The sequence below is a fragment of the Dreissena polymorpha genome, chromosome 3, assembly GCF_020536995.1.
Source record: "Dreissena polymorpha isolate Duluth1 chromosome 3, UMN_Dpol_1.0, whole genome shotgun sequence".
Taxonomy (NCBI): Eukaryota; Metazoa; Mollusca; class Bivalvia; order Myida; family Dreissenidae; genus Dreissena; species Dreissena polymorpha.
In genome coordinates this window covers 42,937,129-42,946,965 of record NC_068357.1, presented here as the reverse complement: position 1 = coordinate 42,946,965, position 9,837 = coordinate 42,937,129, and the positions used below count along the sequence as shown (strand labels likewise).

The 9,837-nt window shown below is 35.1% G+C and overlaps 1 non-coding gene across 1 annotated transcript; it reads left to right on the top strand.

The window, feature by feature from the left end:
- Window positions 1-1,978: 1,978 nt before the first annotated feature.
- On the top strand, window positions 1,979-2,095 carry LOC127875488 (U5 spliceosomal RNA). Its single transcript, XR_008047455.1, has one exon. It is a non-coding gene; the product is annotated as a U5 spliceosomal RNA (small nuclear RNA).
- Window positions 2,096-9,837: the final 7,742 nt, after the last annotated feature.

Below are 9,837 nucleotides of genomic sequence, written 5' to 3'. Positions count from 1 at the left end.
ATGTACATAGAATACATGACGTAGCGTGTGGCGAAGAAGAAAGTTTATCGAGTTCATAAATTCATTTGAAAATAGTGATAGGATGGCATAAGGGTCTTTATTTAGTTATGCTAAAATAATTATTAAAGACCCTAGATGCAAACTCGCCAATTATTGAGTTAAATGGATTATTAGATGGATTTTAAAGGATTATTAAAGGTAAGATACTAGTTCGAACGTGTTTTGGTTTTTGTTTGTACTTTGTCGTTCCCTGACCCTGTTCTCGGGGAAATGATTTTAACATGGGCGCCATTGATGCATTGGATCACACACGGCATGCCCATAACATTGTATAAAAAAACACGTTCTGCGCGTCCTTAAATTCGTCGTCCGAAGTCGGAAAACGTATTGCCCTGCATATGAAGTCAAATAAAGTGTCAGTCGCTGCAATTGTCTGTTTACTCGTCGATAGTGTACATGTAGAATCTATGTTGACATCGACATCATTTTGTCAGGAGCAATCGCCGCCATATTGGATTTTGATCATTTTCTTTCGAAAATAACATGAATTATAGTAAAGTAAAATCTTCTTTTCGCGGTTGTAATGTGTGACAATTCGCATGCTGCGTAAAATTGAACGAGGCATATGGTGATATTTTTACTAGTTTTACAGTTTGTGTGTGAATTTTTTAAAGACTATTTTGCGTACCAGAAAAAAATACATTTATATCACTACGCATGGCTACATTCGTTAGATTTTAACCGATTTTTAAGAATGAATTAAAATAATTGTTAGGCTAAGGTTTTTAGATCTATTTATGTTAAATGTTACGTTGAAAAAAATCAAATGGGATAAATATAATACTAGGATTAGCGTTTAATACAAAGAAGATTATGTTGCTCGGCTCGAACACCGAAAGCGCTGGCCAAGGCTCGCGCTCCCGGCGTTCTAAGCCTCGCAACATAAACTTATCTGTATTCAACGCTAACCTAATATTCTCTATATATCCGCGTAATGCGAAAATTGGTATTATGATATACTGTAAAACCATTAAATTTCGTGTGGTACGAATTTTCGTGGATTTCGTTGGCCCGTATGAATAGAACTACGATGTTAATTATTACCTAGTATGAATAACAAGTAGTGTGTTTGCATAAAATAATTTGCATCTAACGAGTTAAAGAGATCTTTTCACGTTTTTGTAAATTGACAAAATTGAAAAAAGGTTGTTTCAGATTCTGAGATTCGCAAATTTTCGTTTTAGTTATGATATTTGTGAGGAAACAGTAATACTGGACATTTACTATGGTCTAATATAGCCATTATATGCATTTAAAAACCTGAAAATTATAAGGCGTTGCAACGCGAAACGACTGAATAATTTGGAGAGTTCTGTTGCTGTCGTTTAATTTTGTGAAACTACGAAGATTGCTTATATGAAGTATAAAATACGTCCTTAGTACATATATACTTGGCAGGATGGCTGATCGGTCTAATTGGTTTTTACTCCAGGACTCCGAGGGTCACTTGTTCGAGCCCTGCTGCGGGCCACTTTTTTACCTTTTTAATGTTATTCTTGATTTTTTACTGGAGCTTTTTAGATCCAATGTTTACATTTATCAATATAGAACATTTAATGACAAACTTCAAAACATGCCAAAATCTGTGAAAAGGCCCCTTTAAGCTGCTTATCATTACAACCAGTAGATTAGAGTCATTTTTTTAAATAAATGACTTACTACAATAATCATGAGTGTTGTGTCCTATTTTACCTCATAAGTGATGATTTATCCTAAACTAAGGGAAAATACTCAACATTTCTATTACATCCCTTTAAAAAGTGTACTATATATTTCTTATGTATAGATAATTTTAAATACACATTTATCAGAACACAATTTAAGAACTCATTAGTATTGCTTTAAACGTATCAGTTATAGATACATTTTGCAAAATATACACCTGTCATATAAAGTGCTGCTCTAGGCAATATGAAGTCAACTCTGGTTTCACTACAGTCACGTATAAATCTTTCGCCTTTTACTAAAGATTTCCGTGCAGTGGAACAATCAATGAGTCTATAGACTTATTTCTGCAGCCCCTCTAACGAAGGGTAAATGAACATAATTAAGTACATCCATATTTAATATTGAAGATTAGCATGCTTCAGTTCCAACCTTATATATTATATATGTATAAAAGTAATAATAGAAAATATGAATCTGGTATACGTATCTATATTTAGGGAAAAAAGGTATGATATATTATGTATTTGTAAAATAGTCGGTATTGATCTAGCCCCAGTAGTAGTGGTGGTTGTTGTGGCAGAAGCAGCAACAAGAACAGTAGTTGTAGTAGCAACAGCCACAACAGCATTCGTAGTTGAAGTAGCAGCAGTACTTGAAGTAGTAGTGGTAGTAGTAACAACAGCAGAAATCGTAGTAGTAGAAGAAGCAATAATAGTAATAGTAGTAGAAGCAGCAGCAACAACAACAGTAGTTATATAAAGTAACATCAGGAGTCGTGGTATTATAAGAAGTGGTTGTGGTGGTGGTGGTGTTAGTAGTCGTAGTAGTAGTAGTAGTAGTAGTAGTAGTAGTAGTAGTAGTAGTAGTAGTAGTAGTAGTAGTAGTAGTAGTAGTAATAGTAGTAGTAGTAGTAGTAGTAGTAGTAGTAGTAGTAGAAGTAGTAGAAGTAGTAGTAGTAGTAGTAGTATTAGTAGCAGAAGTAAGTGTGGTAGCAGTAGTAAATAGTAGTGGTAGTAGTAGTAGTAGTAGTAGTAGTAGTAGTAGTAGTAGTAGTAGTAGTAGTAGTAGTAGTAGTAGTAGTAGTGCTAGTAGTAGTAGTACTCCTAGTAGAAGCAGTAGTAGCAGCATCATCAGCAGCAGCAGACAGACAGACACACAGGCAGACGTGCTTGCAGACGGACAGACAGACAGACAGACAGACAGACAGACAGACAGACAGACAGACAGACAGACAGACAGACAGACAGACAGACAGACAGACAGACAGACAGACAGACAGACAGACAGACAGACAGACAGACAGACAGACAGACAGACAGACAGACAGACAGGCAGACAGACAGACAGACAGACAGACAGACAGATCGGTATATATAGTAAATTCATATTGTATTGCCCATTTCAATAATTACCCAGTTCGTACGTTTGTTGTTGTAATATTTGTAATCGCGAACTCTGAGAAAAGTAAACAACTAGTATGCAGCAAGCATAGCTAAAGACCAGCCTGCGCACATGTGTTGCCTGGACAGGACTACGCTTTCCGCTATAGAAAGCATGCAATGTTTCGTGGTATCTCCAGAGTAGCCGATTAATTATGCATATCCTGACAGGACTGCACGGATGCGTAGACTGGACAGGAGCCATGCTGACAGCATATTGTAAAAGATCTATTTTCGCATGACGCGGGTCTTAAAAGATCTGATTGCGTCTTGTACATGGAACATCAAACTACGATACTTTGAGAAATAAAATCGAAGTCAAACTGTTTTATTTCTAACAAACTGGCAACATGTCGTTAGCCTATTCTGTATTGCATACGTCAACCATGTGTGGCTAGATAATTAAACGATTTCCCTTTTATCACTATAGACAATCTCAGAATCGATAATATGGGCGCCGCCATATTGGCTATTACGCAACCCGCGATTGAAAACGGTACTGAAGAATTTGACAGATTACAACGTTATCATAGTGTACACCCGCTTTATTCCAATAAACAGTACCTTATGACTTCGCACATTAGGATTGAAAACAAGTGAAACATGAAACCAAGTGTCGATATGTATCACATCGTAAATCAATATAATTTAAATTAAAAATATACACGATAGATTCATAAAATATGTGTCTCTGCAACAATATTCAGTGACAACACGTAATGTTTAAGGCCGAGTTGGCATTTTTAAGCATACCTTTCAGTAATGCCTTTGTATAGAATTTAATTATTTCTTTATGAAATAAAATTATTTCTTATTAAATGTCGTACTTTCTATACTTTCCGGAGATATTCATTAAGAAACGTTGAAAGATTAAAGACTTCTAAAGGACGACTTCTTTAATTGAATAATACATCTCTTTGTTTGTCTAAACAGTTACCATTTCGCTATTAATATTTCCCTTGTGTCATTTTAAAGGTTAAATTCAAATCTATTGCCGAAATGAAGTGTGTGATTCTAAAATTGTTTCGTAAATCTTTGTTATCGAAACTCTGTAAGATTTTCAGGTAGAGATTTTTTTTAAATTAAAATAATGAATCTAGTTTAGTCTAAAACTAAAGTGGTTTTTAGCAATCTTTTATTTAAAAATCGCTCTCAAGCTAATACAAAAATAACTAGCCGGAAATGAATTTTGTGATTTAAATGAACAAGTATCGGAGTTATTCGCTTGCAAAACTGTGTAAGATGTCAGGATATGTCATACTTTTTTATTGAAAAGGACATATCAGCTTTTGTCTACAACTTTCTTTTAATATTATTTAAATAACGTTTAACATGTTGCCTGAGATATTATTAAATTTTCTTAATAACATCTTAATTCACGATTGAAATGTTCAACATGAAAAATAATGAGCCTTAAATAAACTTAAATAGTTCCAATTGTGTTCTCTAGATTTCCTAAACGTATGTCTTTATTAAATGTTCGTAAAACAGTCTAAATTTACGCTTAAAAAATAAAAACACGCACAAAATAAGTGATTTACTTTTCTTTAATTACGGATTATAAATGACAGCAACATACATCTCTTGAAAAAAACATCAGCGATAAAGGCGCGAACGGATTCGCTCAATGGGAGGCGATGTTCCAAGTGTGGATTAAAAGCGTTTATGGGTTTGCCCGTGACACCACATGTCTGCACATGTGTTGATACCGAAATTTAGATAAGATATCACGCGTCACCTTTAAATAACATGTTAAATGACAATCAAGACCTTATTCATGTCAGGGACCTACACAAATAGGTCCATGTCCATGCTGTGTGTTATTACTCTTAAACGAATGCAGATGAACCTTATTTCTACTAATTACGTAATTTTAATAATAAAAAAAAAACACGAACTATTATGTGGTTGTCAGATCGATAACAGAAACTCTTTAAATCCTCAAATATATTTGATAAACCCGTTTCGCTTCCTTGTTTTGCGTAGGGACCTATACACACATATATAGGTCCATGTTTATTTCTTCAGTACCGTTTTGGAGGCGCGCGAGAGTATTCAGGGGCGGGTAATCCAGGAAGGTATCGATTTCTGGGATTGTCTATATCACTATTCTGGTCGCTATACTATTTTGGTAGTTTTGTCTTACAATACAATACGAATGGAATCCACCGATAGGTTTACCTTCATTTCTTTCGCTTAAATTCGTGCTATTTGATATCTTGAAAGCAATACTGTGTTATGGACAAACGGCGTTTATAAATAGTAAATTACGTTTTCCCCTGACGATTTGCTGACCGAGCACTGACCCTGAGAGTCTTTGGGATGGAATTTATCGACAATGCGTGATTGTAATTGGTCCAAAAGAAGTCCGCATTTCCCTAAACTGAACAGAGTTACATCTTATTTTACAAAGACGCAGTGATGTTGCCAATGTTGTGGAGGATTATGCTCAAATCAGCCAATGGACTAAATGAAATTTATTCATTCGGGTCTGCTGGCGTTAGGTAAAAGGTCATTTGAGGTGAAAAGCTTGAAAAAACAGCTTCGCCGAATAACATACCATGTCTGTTTAGACTCTGAATGTTTCATTTATACAAACTATGTGAGATTTTAAGCAACTTTCCCAGAGTGTGTTGAACTACCATTGTAGATATTGAACTCTGTATACAACATAGCAATCTATGTGAATAAGAGTTGCATTGGCTGAATTGTTCATCGTCTAATGCACACAAACACGCCAGCAAACATGCACATTCAAGTCCATAATGAACCATGATGGATCCTTTACGAGCTGTGGTTAATAGGCATGCCCATATTGTCCGAATGAAACATATATGGGCAACCCTATATGGTCACACCAGAATACCACCCACATGGGGCTTATATAAGAATATTATACATGATAATAGAAAAGCTATATTATTAATAGGAAATATGAATTGAATTAAATTTATTTTGAATAAACGTTATGTGTTTGCATTTGTTTGTGCGATTGCAGTTTAAAGACAATTCTTATTTTGTCATAAAAAGTTCATACACTAGCTAAAAGCGTAAGTGTTATGGATAATATTTATTTTATTAAGTTCTTTTTTTAAATATCAATGTGCTATATGCGTAAAAATAGCATAGTGTGCTTTACTCGCTGTGTAATTTCTTCGCGGGCTGACCTAATAATAGCTTCAATACGAAAATTTGCGGGAAGTACAGTCGAGAAATAAAGCGTTTTCAAATGCATGACGGCGGGGATTTAGGGAATAATATGGAATTTAGTCCATTCCGAAAAAAAAATAATTTGCTGCATTTATTCTTATAAGCTACCGGTATATAAGTTTATAAGCTAATTGAACACATATACATTAACCAACTTATGATATTCATATAATATATAAATAACATAAAATTCGTTATAAATTTTAATAAGTAAAATTTAAGGAGATATATTTTATTTACTATACTGATTACTAAAATATTAATAAGTAAAATTTATTTTAATTTTAAATACATATTTTTGATCGTTATATTTTGGAACAAACATCTATTACTCGTAACTGCTTAAGTTGCAGTCCTGAGCGGCCGTGCGTTTATCGGTGAAAATTCTTGTTAAATTGACATTTTTTAAAAAGATTCCAAGAATCTTTACAAGCGCAGGCCAATCGCACGTATTGCCAGAAATATTGCGCTCACACCGAAAGCCTTATACCACGCACGTAACTTGTGTACTTTTTCATACAAAATCTTAGTTCATTTCTAAAAAGCGTCATAAATACTGTACATTTATTCCATGTCTGAATGTGTTATATCGATAGATGTCACAGTGTCATACGCATACATTAATTTTGTAATGAATATTCTTGTGCTTAAATACTCACATGTATGCCGACAAAATTCTTTTGCTTACACCAAACCCATTAAACATTTATAAGATATAAGATAAGTTGTAGTGCACACGTTTAAACAAAGTTTCTCAGTTCTATCCACTATGCCAAGGTCATATATTAAGTCAAGATGTGAAATTAAAATGTTGTTAAAACCTGCTTGTAATCAGGTCTGCATCTTGCACACACGACCACGTATATAGCGCACCAAAGTGGTCGTAACTTTAACTTCTGCTGCAGCAGGAAAAAATGCTGCTCGAGCAGCATTTATTTTTAGATTATGGCATCAGCAAATCAGAACTCTTGATATATTTGCCATTTGCTGCAACCTGGTTTGTTTGAAAAGAATTGCTGCCGCCGTGATGGTGCCTTTTTCACATCTTCTGCAAATTTATGTGACGACCTGTTTAAAGTTTAACATTGACACGCGGTAAATTCTTTATATTTCGGCTGCAAACTAGTCGATCGAAAAGTTGTTGCCATTCGCTAAATAAGAAAATCGATCATTAATGTCTAACGGTTGTTCAAACTTTTGGGAAAGACGAATATTTCTGATGAGGGCTGATAGTTCTGTGTAAGAAAACTCCAGAATTTTGATTGACGTATCGTTTCCTCGTAATACCCTTGCTAAATTCAGAATACGGCAGTGACAAAATCGTCGATGAATTCACTTGCCGCCGCCATATTGGTGTGAATATGGTGCCGAGGTGAATAACGCAAAACGATTTGAATATAAATAAATAAATAAATAACAACTACGAAAAAAGGATAAGAATTTAATAATAATTGATTTAAAACAGATTATAAGTTCGTTTCAGTTTTTCTAAAGTTATTGTCAGGTCTATATCGTTTCCTTAGAGGTAGCTTATGTCGTCCGTCTGTAAGCTCAAATTTGATTTGCTGATGGTCTTAAGGGCTTATTCTTAAAATAAATGCTGGTCGAGTACGATTTTTCTGATGCACCAGAAAAAAATGCTGCTCGGGCAGGAATTTTGCTGGTCGAGCAGCATCTAAATACTGCTCGAGCAACAAATTACTGTCCGAGCAGCCTCTAAATGCTTCTCGAGCAGCAATTTGCTGTTCGAGCAGCATTTAAATGCTACTCGTGCAGCATTTTTTTCTGCTGAAGCATAAGTTAAAGTTTCGACCCCTCTGGTGCGCCATACACGTATGCGACAGATGAGATCGAGCCCTTCAACGTAAAGATAACCCACACTGTCGAATAGACATGGTAGGAAAATGTTCCCGCTGAAATAATGGATTCGTGAAACATTCGCGAGGCGCTCGCGATTGATTGTCGTTCGACGCCCGTGTAGTTGAGCGGATATTATGAAGCCAACCTTCAATAATTCTCATGGGTTGCCACATGGTCTTGGAATCGCCTAACATATACCGAATATGTTTATTCAGATCTTATGGGCAGTCTGGAATAGTTATTTGGTTAATTAAGAGACTCAGCCAATAATCAATTAAATGGTGTCCTGATTGTTTTAAAACCCTGCAGTCTCGGCACAAGCCAATCACTTAGACTGGAGGTTTTAATTACAATGGGCGACCCACACAAATTCCAGACTGGTGAAGATGTTCATTGCAGAATTTTGTTTCAGTAAACAAATCCTTGAGTGAATTGTCAAAATATAGATAACTAACACGATTTATATATGTTCTAGTATTTTATTTGGGTATTCTGAATTTGTGATATATGTAGAAATGGTTAAATGAACCATTAAAAAGAGGGTGTATATTATCAAAATTAGATTGTTAGAGTAAAGACATGTTTTTGTCTTTTTAACCAAATAAAACTGAATGTGCTTGCGTGCGTCCGCCCGTCCGCCATACCTGCCGTCAGAACTAAATGTTAATTTATCATTTATCAGGCATGTAAAACACATATGCCAAATAACTTAATACAAGACGGTATGTCGCGTGTAAGATTCCTATACCCTTTCTCAGAGGTAAGTTCCCATTTAGAAGTTAACGGTCGAATTTGGGAACCAATCAATTTATAAAGACTACAGCTTATGATAATCATATCGCACTATTTTAAAATAACTTTCGACACACGTTTTCTAGGATGGCAATAACCATATCTCACTCCGATGAGAGGACATGGGTTATATAATTCTTCTATCCTGTGCTCAAAGGTCAATGTGTAAAACGTTTACAAACAAAATAAATGAAAAGCTTGACAATCATTTCGACACTTGCTCACAGGCGTTTAGTTTCTGTAGTTCAACTGTATGCTATGTTAAATGTTTGCATTTGTATAAATATATTAAAGTAAACAGACAAGTTCTTAGAATCGTTGAACAATTTCAAGCGATGTCTTATATGGTATTTAAACGAAATGGATACGCTTTCGTTTTTAAGTTATATAATAGAATGCGTGTAAATAATAACAATCCATGAGCACACTGCCCATTTCTTAAATTTTAAGGAATTCTGTGTTGCTAAGTTTTGTTTTAATTTTACCCGTTCTGTAAACTATAAATACAATTGGAAGATTTAAAATGATTTAAGAAACAAGAGCTGTCACCATAGGCTGCCATATGCCCCCGAAAAACGCTTTTTCGAAACCTAAACGCAGATTTCAAAACCTAAACGCGGACCCTTAGTTCAAGGTCAAGGTCAAAGGGGTCAAAATTGGTGTGCGTATGGAAAGGCTTTGTCCATATACACACGCATACCAAATATGAAGGTTACATCTGAAGCGACATAGAAGTTATGAGCATTTTTCGAAACCTAAACGCATAGTGTGACGTATTTTCAGACAGACAGACAGACGGACGGAAATG